We start from the raw sequence: 12390 nt of genomic DNA on the forward strand, positions 1-12390 counted from the left end.
CAGCCGTGGGGCGTTATAATGTGACGGTCAATCCCACTATTTGTTGATAAAAGAGTAGCCCAAGAGTTGGCGGTGGGTGGTGATGACTAGCTGCCTTCCCTCTAGTCTTACACTGCTAAATTAGGAACGGCTAGCACAGATAGCCCTCGAGTAGCTTTGTGCGCAATTCCAAAACAAACAACCCTCTAACGGCAGAAACGAAAACAAACGTTTATGTAAAAGGTCTACAAGAATGACATAGTATGTAACAAAATAAATATAAAAAGTGATGTAATAGTGATATTATTAATACTTTACGTTTTAAGATGTTCCCGATGGTACAGCGGTAAGTCTACAGACTTACAACTCTAAAATCAGGAGTTCGATATTCCTTGGTTGACTCAGCAGATAGCTCGATGTAGCTTTGCTATAAGAAAACAAACACAGACGTTTTAAGATATAAATATTTTTTCTTTACGTTTTCCTTTATATAATATTAAGAAATTTCAAATACTTTTTTTTCCGATGGGCTGATCTAATGTGCGTGTGCGTGTGTGTTTTGTTATAGCAAAGGCACCTCGGGCTATCTGCTGAGTACACCGAGGGGAATCAAACTCTTGATTTTAGCGTTTTAAGTCCTTAGACTTACCTCTGTACCAGCAGGAGATGGCTGGTATTAGCTTATACCGATAATTAATTCAAGGATTAATAATTTGTGATCCCTAGAACGACTGTAAAAATTACGGCTAAATTCCATCAAATAATAATTTAAGTCTTAATGGTGGGTGTTTTTGAACGGCTACCATTGGTCTAATTTGACTGTCAGTTTAAATTAAGAGGCAAATATGCACAGATTCAAAAGAGAAGAAACAGAAAGAACCTCCATTGATAGTCGAAGGCGTGAATATAAACAAGTGTGTGTGTGTTTTCTTATAGCAAAGCCACATCGGGCCACCTACCGAGCTCACCGAGGGGAATCGAACTCCTGATATCAGCGTTGTAAATCCGTAGACATACCGCTGTACTAGCGGGGGGGCGGATATAAACAAGACAAGACTCCAAACCTTTAATAACTGTCTAGCTTTTTGATTGGTTAAAGTGAAAACAAAACTTTAGTTAACGTTTTGTCATTTCTTACGTTTATTTATATCCTTAACACAGGATACTGCCTCAGTCAGAAATGGATAAAACTGAAGTTGAATAATATAGTTATTTGTTTCGTATTTACGATCTTACAAATAACTACTACTTTCATTCAACACATTTTGGATATATGGTTTTTATTGCTGGTATATGTGATTTGCCTCCCAGTGGCACAGCGGACTGACAACGCCAGAAACCAGATTTGGATACCACTGATGGACAAAGCACAGATAGCATATTGTGTAGCTTTGTGTTTAACTTTAAACAAACAATATATGCGACTTATGAAATATTGATAGAATATGGTCTCTTCGATGAATTTTTTTATAAAGTAATAGAAATTTCGTCGAGGATCGAACTTTAGCCTCGTTTTTTTTCTTGATAAACGAATAGAGAAAATAAATAATTGCAACACAATTTCTAGTATAGAGTTTCTGAAGGTTATTTGTTCAAGTTTCATTTATAATAATAATAGGTACTAATTAGTAATGATAAAATAGATAATTCATTTCAAAATAAAATTCCAAATACTTTGCTTTGCATTTGTCTGACATTAAGTAATAAGGTTTAAGAGATAAATACATGAAGCCAAAATTCTGTTCCAGTTGGTTTGAATCACATGTTTGTGTCATAACACAGATGATGAAAGGCCAACAACTTGGAAAATATCGAATATCACCTGGTACACTTGATCCAATCCTGATCTAAAGTAATTATCACGTGATACAGTTTAACGAGCATGCGTAATTGTTGGATAGTGGTGATGGGTTTATTTTCGGAATTTGTGTGTGTGTGTGTGACATGAATTTAGCTTTTAAACGACAGAAACTGGGGTGGTCAGGAATATTATAGAGCTTTGGTCTCGTTTTCATTACTGGTGTTTACAAAGAGTGAGTGAGGCAGAAAAGAGATGACCAAGGTTAGTAACGTGACGTTATAAATAAGTGGGCGATGAACCGAACGTTCTCTAAGTTCAAGTGCCTTTGACTTTTCTGTGTGGGCTGGAGGAGGAATATCCCGAGAAAACCCGTTTTCACAAGACAGGCGCTAATTGTCGAACAATTTGATGTGCTTCAAAAAGTACGTAGACCAATGATAATAACTTAGGAAGTCACGTGGATTCGTATAATTTCGTGATTTTATCAACGTAACAAGGGGAAGGCTCATATTGTTTGTAGCCGAATACAAAGAATTGTAAGAAAAAGTAATCAAAGAAAAACAAAACAAACGTATTTGTGTGTGTGTGTGTGTGTGTGTATGGAAAGCCATAGTCGTGAAGGAAGACACGTAAATATGTATTACAAAAGATTAACTTATTAACAAATACTTGTATATTTAAACACGAAATATATTCAAATGCAATTTTAACGCATCTAATTTGCAATGGACTTGACCCACAACATTTTGGATGATAGGTCGGATCCAGTGTGCAGTAGCCTTTATGTCGTTACGAAAAGGATTAAAACGTGGCATTTCATATACAGATCGCAATATGTAAACGTGTTATGATTGGTGTATAACAGAGAATACCACCTTAAACAACAATGCCAGCGACTCATCCAAAACCGTAGAGAAGTTGGGTCTTTGAAAAATATATAGTTAAAAAATGACACGCGTTGGAACACGAAACTTTGTGTATAAACTACGATATTGTATATTTTATGGGAATTCTGGAGGAAATACTAATATAGCTTTTTTGCGATGTATTTAGCCTTGCCTTATCAAATGAGGAGACAATGGCAACATTTATCTTTTTATCTGAAAAGAACGTTCAACGGTATTATATATGTACGTGTGTATAGCATTGTTAGAAGGTTAGTTCACCAGTGTGCTGGCCCGGCAAGGCCAGCTGGGTTAAGGTGTTCGATTCGTAATCAGAGGTTCGCGGGTTCGAATCTCCGTTGCGCCAAATATGCTCGCCCTTTCGGCCGTGGGGACGTTGTAATGTTACGGTAAATCCCACTATTCATTGATACAAGAGTTGCCACCCCTCTAGTCTTACTATGCTAAATGAGGGACGGATAACGCAGATAGCCCTTGAGTAGCTTTGCACGAATTCAAACAAACAAACATCAGTGTGTTGTTAAAACAGTATCCATGTCATGAAGATGAAAAAAAAACACATAATTTCTTCTCGGGTCCCATACTTAATTAAACATCAAAAGGTTTATTAACTTGATTAAGAATGCTGTGAATTTAATCGAGTTAGGCATATGTTACAGAGTTAAATGATCCTTCGAATGAAAATGCACCGTATGGGTTGCGATTGTTCTGATGTATATAAGATTTGTGAAACACGACGTCGTCCTAGTGGACTTGAAATTTAAAAAGAAATTCAACGAACTATAGAGAGTGAAAAGTTTTATGAAACTTGAAATTTTCAGAGAAACTGTGCTTACACATTAACTGACATCAGATTTCGTGGAATTAAAATTCATCTGTTTCATTTACGTTACTATATTTTATTTTCAATAAAGTTTTCTAACTGCTTTGCTGTATTCAAAGTTAAACCTAAACCGAGACATTATCTGAACATTCTGGCAGGTATTAACTTATACGTAACTATTGATACTTAATTTTGAATTAACGTCTTGGAATTCTGAATAACACATTTACGTAATAAACTAATAATAAAAACAATCGCGCTAGAATACTTAAACCCAAAGACATTCAACTTGTGGCCTATACCTTTCTCGAACTAAGGTATTTGAAATTTTTAAAATTGTGTTAAGAAAGAAAAATGTGAATAATAGTAATAATTCAATGCATGAGAAGACGTTAAAGAAAGAAATATTCTGACGTAAGTAATGTCACTACGAAGTGACAGCCAAGCATGATATTTAGATTCACTCGTGACCAACAGGAAGTCTGAACTTTTTTACAGAAACGGAGGTCCAGGAGTATTAAATGAGGACTAAAATAAATACAAACATCGAGGAGGGGGAAGATATTAAACAAAATCATTATATATATACATATGGTGTTTCGGGATATTTTTTTAATCACACAATGTCGTATGCTTATATTCAAATTTCGAGAATATGCAAAACATTCGTGCCATAATTTGTTCTCATCGATTTTTCAACTAACTAGCTGTTTAAAATACAAAAAAAAATAATAAGTAAACGTGGACTCAGCTCATCATTCGATTTATTACTTGAGTAAAACACATCTTAAAGCACTTTAAATATAATATATATCCTACAACTATGTGAAACCTAGTTTTATCGATATATTCTCCCAGAGTTACTGGTGAAGGGAGATATACCCTGAAATCGGTACAACTCAGTGACAAGTAGTAAATCAAATTATGGACTGGGGCTCACGTTTATTTTTAACAAACAGTTTTTAATCATACGTATGTCTTCATTGTTATCAAATTGCTGGGTTGCTTCGCATTCGTGTGATTAGATGCTGAGGTTGAGGACAAGAGAGTCAAACACATGATAAACAAATGAAACAAAATTCAAAATCAAAAGGGAAGGACATGAATTATGTAATAGCAGACTTGAGTACATCAAGAAGCAAAGTATCTATCAAATAATTAACTAGATAAGAAGTAGAGAGCCATATGCGTATACGGCCAATAAATGAAATATCGTTTTAATACGTGAAGAAAGCTTTATTAATAGAAAGTTTCTTTCGGGGGAGCAACAATATAACGTGTCAATAGATCATATAAATAAAAAGGTTATATCAGGTTATGACGAGCAGAATAAAAGGCATGATATGTAAAATAAATATGTTTGATAGTTTTGTTGTAGACGTGGTGCAGAAGCAGAAGGCACAGTATGGGGAAGAAATTTGTCCAATGTCATGTGAATTTTCTCTTGCAAATACCAAACGTAGTCTAGTAAAATAATATCATGTCGTTGATTAGAAAAAAGAACAGGAGGTCTGGTTAGAATGAAAGGAAAAAGTGAAGATAAGGATGAATTAGTAATAGGATTTTATCAACGAGGTAACCAGAGAAACATAATATTTTTATACAACATACATTAACAAAACGATTTGCTTAAAGGCAGTCATTACAGTATGTTCACCATGAATAAACAGAGGCGTCGAATCCTGGGGGAGGGAGCTGTAGCGTCCCATTTTACATATTTGACTTATACAGTAACCATAAATCAAGATATTATTTTTCTGGGGGAGATGCTTCAGACCATCCTAGATTGGGCTGTATTTGGCAGCACGAGAGCAGCTCTCTCGTTATAAAATCTGAATGCCTAGCCAAGCACTCCTACTCTGCAAGTTACACTTCTGATAAATACTGTGGAAATAAAGTCAGGGCATTTTCAAAGATACAGGAAAAAGAGCTAACAGTTTGGATTTTAAACGAAAGGTTCATATCATAAAGGTGTTTATAAACCATCTCAATGTGCACCCACGAACTTAGAGATCATTAGAAGTCCATCCATTCACATTTAATCAAAACATTTTCTAAGTCCAGAAAAGTAGCAACCTCATAACCATTCTTAAACAAAGCTAAACTCATAAAATCCTGAAGTTGAACTAAACAATCGACATATTTCTGCATTTATGGAATTTAGTTTGAAGAGGGAACAAACACCATGATAGCCAATGGTCTAAGTTAAACATAACATTTGCATCATCACAGGATGGAAAAGAAATAAGTTTCTAAGAGGATGATATTTAACAGGCTTAAGAATAGGAATGATATCAATGTTCTTCCACTCTCAGGGATGGGCCCTTTGGCATCGACTATTATTATAAATCTCGGGCAAAGCACCAAGATGTGATAATATACCATAGGAAACACTCTCCAACCCAAGAAAAGACACCTGTTGTAGTACAAAAACAATTCCTGAAGAGAAAACGAATAATTAATTCGATAATGGTTTTAGAGAAATAAAACAGACGAATCAAGGTTTAAGGAGGTTAACATTGAAGATTTCAAACGCTCAAAATATTAAGAAATACATTATGTTTATATGAAGGAATGTGTAAAATCTGTCTTTCTTGCTTTCAGCTTTAGTTATCATTATCAGAAGTAACTCTATGGAAAGCTCGAAACTTATTTAAAGCTATAGAGATCGAAGAGGGTTAAAATCAAAGACGCGACATTATCATAACAAATAGCTAAAAATTGATTGTAATCCACATCTTATTATAGAACTATACGATACTACCACAATAATTAGTACAAATAAGAGTATTATTTACTGAAGTAACAGCGAAATAAAGACAAGAACAAAGTATAGAAGAAACACATGAATTAATATCCTTTTGAAGACATAGGTTGTTGTTTCAGAAGGTAAGTGGTCACTATCAAGCGACTAAAGAAGTACCTCCACTGTACATTTGTCACAAAGACGTTGGAACAAAGTTAAAATTGAGTTTTCTGCTCTTGAGTCCAGGATAAGGCGAGAATTGTGGCTCAAGAAAACAAACTCAGGAAAGTCTAACATGACCCTCATCAAGTACCATAAAGGTGACTATATCCTTATAGAGGATTTTAAGAAAGTTGCTATATAAGGATCAAGATATAGGTTATACATTAAACACTGACCAATGGAGAAAATAAAAAAAATGTATTAGTATTTAAGTCTTCAAAGGGTGATACATCATGAAGGCGAACAAGAAGAAACTGCATGAATAGGCATAAAAGTTTATCATGACTTCCATCAATACGATCTTGTTGATGAATTAAGTATCCTGGAATAGAAGAATCATTATGGGGTTGCAACTAAAATTCACAGATAGCAACTATGTGTGAACAGTTAATGTTTAGTTTCAATAAAAAAGTTTAAGTTCAATATTATGGACTCTGAGATCGTGCATTCTATTGCAAGGTTTCACATTCATTGATGATTACAAGTTAGTTCACGAAAACAGGATAAGTCTTGAATGACAAGAGAACAAAACCAAAGATGATTTTAAACTTCCTGAGAACTAACCAAGCTATTGATGGAGCTAGTCTAAAACCGAGAACATCTGTTATTTATATTGGCAACAAAACATGCTAAACCTGTCTTTAGGAACAGACAGTCCTACTACACTATCATTTTGAGTTTAGCTTCTACTGTGACAGTTTGAATAGTTCTTTATATATGTTTTTAGACTGCCACACAGCGGGCGATCCACAAGAATAAAGATGTAGCCACTTTAAAACTTTCTCAAAAGAAAATGATTTAGATGATTTCTGAAGTAGCAAAAGATCCTCCTAAGAGGATAAATTTACTCAGCACGAAAATATTTCAATTCACTAGCTTTAGGTTCATTGATTACCCTCCTTAACTTGTAATATTTTGTACAGGATGCCATCATATTGACTTTCCCACACTTTAAGACATCAGTTCCAACTGTGATAATGAACTGCCACATAATCAAGTTTACAGTACTGGTAGCACTGCTGTTCTACAATAACTTTATTTAACCTAGCCAACATGTTACATGAACCTTTATTATACTTTCAATAACAATGTTCTTTAACTTTTTACCTGGCATTGTTTCTTCGGACAGAAAATAACCAGTAATGTACTTGAAGTCATCGTTGGTGTGTGATGAAGTAGCTTTAAGGCAAGATTCCACGGGGCAACATTTGTCACTTGAAGTTACATTCCACTTGATTTGTGTTTAAGTAATTTTTCAGATACATCCGTATCAAAAAGGAATCTAGGTTTTCTGCAAATCATACTGACATCAATAAGTAAGATGTTATTAATTTTCATCATTTTCGGTACTTACGGTAGAGTAAAAACACAAAGAAATCACACGAGCCATTTCTTCATGTATCTATTGTTATGACAGCGCACATTACTGAATAAATGATGTGTTGGTGTGAGGAAATTTCTCCTGGCAGAAACTGAGCTCTTTCTTAGATTCTTTCAAGAATAACATTTTAAGTTTTCTGACAGCTTATATGATCAACCATTTCCCAATGTTAATAAAATAATGGATCAATCTACCGCACTCGTGTGATCTGAAATTAGTTCATTTTAATCTTTGGTTAATTTTTCTTTCACTTTAACATGCGCTTACGCTATATAACTTATATAACTTTACATAAGTTAACATCTTATTTTATTACAATAAACAAAATTTAACATGAAACCTGTGCCATTTTATTCTGCTTAAACATGTACTTACGTTATACAGCTTTGTATACTTCAACATTTTTATTTTATTACAATAAACAAAATTTACCATTCTGGTTAAGAAGTCAGCACACAGAATTACACACAAAAGTTGAAAATTATAACTCATAAATTACATTATTTTCTAGCACATAAACAAGCACTTACGTTATATAACTTCATATAGTTCAATATTATTATCCTATAACAACATACCAAATGTAATAGTGTTTAATCTCAATAAAAAAAGTTCAATATTATGGACTCTGAGATCGTGCATTCTATTGCAACGTTTCACATTCATTGATGATTACAAGGTATTTCACGAAAACATATATATATTTTTTCCATTTTATTCAGTTATATTAACTTCCTGTTAACTGCAGTTATGGTTACGATGGGCAGTTATCTGGAGAGACATTTTTTCACAGAGATAGTTGTCTCAGGGGAAATGTTTAGTACTGGAAATAATTATAGAAATACACAGATAACACACATGCAGGAGTCACAAACCATGAGGTTTCAACTAACTGTCACTTTGTAATTAGTACAGCATACTATCACAGAATATAAAAAATAAAAGAAAATAAGTTGTACTCTACGCTGGTATTTTGTTTTTGCTTTATATAGAGCATCAAAGCAAAGTTTTGTACTACATTACGTTTATCAATGAATTATTGTGAAATCTTATTTGAGGTGCTTTGTATCGTACTTCAGCAAAGCTGTTTCGTTCCCTTTGACCTTTCAGATTCCTTGCAACTTCATTCAGTCTTAACAATATTCATTTCGGGACTATATGGAGGCCAAACCATGGATGTAAATGTTCCGTTGGTCTCTTTACTCTAAATTATCACTTCACAACAAATATTGCATAGTACGAATAAAGGTCTTAATTAAATAATTACAACACTGAAATGCTCATTTAAATATTTCAGTTCTATTTTCATACAAATTTCAATTTTCGTACTTCTTTTAAAAATGATTTGTCATTTTATAATTATGAACGTATTGAGATGATATAAGTACATTATACATGTACAAGTTCACATGAATATTATGATACTTTTCAAAAATACTATTTGTATTTCACACCTTGCTAATGAGGATATATGTTTCGTTCAAAAACATGCTAGAAAGACAAACGTTTCTTGTGATGTCGTAGAAGAAATAGAGAACTGATAATGTCATTTTAAGTTTATTTGCAGTAAGAATATTGTAATTTAATTAACTGATACCCTTTACGTCTACATTTTTTTATTTTTGAAATACATCAGCACAGTTAAGAAAATAGCCCATAATCTGACATGGCAGATTTACATGTTGTAATATAATATGAATGCTAGTTTTACATGCGTGTTTTTATTTCATATTGAAATTTAAAAACTCTAAAAACTGATTGACCTCAAAATAGTTTTGAGGCGAATTTATATATTATGGTAAATCTACTAAGGCTATTTTCTGCCGTCCCTTGTTTTGAACTACTGACCAGAGTAAAGATAGACAGTTAGCGGCATCCACCACCAACTATCTACACTAAGTAATTGACTGTCACTCTTATAACACCCACACATTTTATTGTATCATACGAATTCGAAACTGCCTCCCAGCTCCAAAATCGAGTTCTATCACAAATCAGAGTTAAGATGTTATACTGATTCGAAGAATGCACTTGAATATATTGGGTTCGAATCTCCGTCACACCAAACATGCTCACCCTTTCAGCCGTGGGGGCGTTATAATATAACGATCAATCCCCCCTATTCGTTGGTAAAAGAGTAGCCCAAGAGTTGACGGTGGGTGATGATGACTAGCTGTCTTCCTTCTAGTCTTACACTGCTAAATTAGGGAGGGCTAGCGCAGATAGCCATAGTGTAGCTTTGCGCGAAATTCAAAATAAACAAATATTCAAGACAAACATATTCCTTATACAATGGAAAGAGTATTAGTAAATAAATAAAACAACAACAAAACCAGGGTGGCTCACAAAGTGTATATGAGATAAAATCAAATGAAAGCATCACAAAGTTAAGAAATTTAAATCGAGTGGTATAACAGGAGATTTATAAGATTAGAGGAGATCAAGAAAGCTGGTGAAACAGAAAATTGGGACATTAAGAAGGATGTATAAAAATAGGTTGGCTGAGAATGTAAAAATTAACAGTATATATTTCTTTAAATAAATTAAGAATAAACAATACGTTAGGATGGGTAGAGCACTAGAGGGATAATAAATGAAGGTTTGTATCTGATGATTAAGAGATGACTTAGTTATTAACTTCTGCATTTTCTTTAGGTTTTACTAATGAAGATTTAAACAGTATTCCTCATCGTGAATGGCTGGTAGATGGAAAAAAGTTCAAAAAAGATGATCACATGAATATCTAAGGCTTCAGAAAATTTGAGAAGTTTAATAGACGATAAGAGTTAAATAATATAAATATTAATATGAATATAAATATTATAAATAAGGTTGAATAATATGTCATCCAGAGTTTTAAATAAAGTTAAGATTAGATTAGATATATGAGCTATTTGCTACTATTTTTCTGAACAGTTGACAGGTGTAAAAAGGATTGGAAGTGAGCTAATGTTACTCTTTTTTTTTCAAGCAATGCGATAAAAATTGTCCCAGTAATTTTAAGCCTATAATTCTTAGATTAGTTGTGAGAAAAGTTTGGGAAAATCTCATAAACGATTCTTTGCGATGTCAAAACTTTATCAAATCTAGAACTTTATTGGATAGTCAACGTAGTTTCACTGAGAGAAAGTCTTGTCTCACAAATTTTTGACATTCTTTGAAAAGATTAGACGAGGGCAAGGGGTTTAGATTTTGATGTATCTGTATTTATGAAAGTATTTGATAAGGTGTCACATAAAAGGCTTATAAAACTTATATCTACAGCCGTGAAGGATAAGTTTTTAAATTGCATAGAAGAATGGATGAACGGAAGAAAGCAGAGGGCTGTTATAAATGGAGTTCAGTCATATTGGATTAGCGTTACAAGTGGAGTACCTCAGGGGTTGGTCTGAGGACCTTTGCATTTTTATTTACATCAGTGATATAAATGAAGGAATGATCAATAATTTAATTAAATTTGCAGTTGATATTAAGCCATATAGCCAAAGAAACTACAACAAACAATGTTATTTTAAATGTATTGTTAGCTTCAAATATAGAAATGATTGAGAGGGTGGAAAATGGGGAACATCTGTGTGCAAGTTAACATTGCTTTATTCGTTTCAATACTGCATCAGATGTGAAAGAATATTAAATATATATTTTTAACTATTGAAGATAAAATTATTCCTTGTAGAAAGCAAAATGTAGATGTAAGTAAAAACCAGGTTGGCTTACAAAGAGTATGAGATAAAATCAAATAAAAGCATAACAGCTTTAAAAATGACTACCATGACAGAAGATTATGGAAGGTCATAAAGGTTGGGAAAGTACGAAATTAGAACAGCAAAAAAGGTGCACGAGAGAAAGTTAGCTAAAAGTGTAAAAAATAACAATAAGGACTTTTTTAGTACAATATGGTTGAATGGTCTGAGGGATGAAAAAGGAGGACTTGTATTTGATAATTTTGAGAAGGCTGGATAATTAAATTTTGTTTTTTCTTTGGTTTTTACTAACGAAAATTGAAGTACTCTTCCACATCAGCAGTTCATAGATGGAAACAAGATCGAACTGGACGACTACATTTCTTCCGAACTGGTTAAAATAATTTACGTATTCAAAGAACGATATGGATATTGGGCCAGATAATATTTCCACAAGGGTTTCGAAGGAGGGTAAATATTAAATATGCGGGTCACTTGTTACTGTTTTTGTCAGTCCTTGAATTATGGACAGGTACCAGAAGATTGAGAGTTAGCTAGTGTGACTCATCTTTTCAAAGGAGGTGATAAAAATTATTCAAGCAATTATACACCAATTAATCTTGGATCACTTCTGTTAAAACCTTTGGAAAATTTCATAAAACATTGTTTGGAAAGCCATTTAACAAAGTTTAGGATTGTATTGGATCGTTAACATGGTTTCACTAAACGAAAATATTGCCTTTCAAATCACTTGATATTCTTTGAAGAGGTAAGTGCTTACATAGATGAGAGTAAGAGTGTAGATTTGGTGTATCTGTATTTCTAGAAAGCATTTAACCAGGTGCCACAG

The sequence above is a fragment of the Tachypleus tridentatus genome, chromosome 10 (assembly GCF_004210375.1).
Source record: "Tachypleus tridentatus isolate NWPU-2018 chromosome 10, ASM421037v1, whole genome shotgun sequence".
In the NCBI taxonomy this organism is placed as follows: domain Eukaryota; kingdom Metazoa; phylum Arthropoda; class Merostomata; order Xiphosura; family Limulidae; genus Tachypleus; species Tachypleus tridentatus.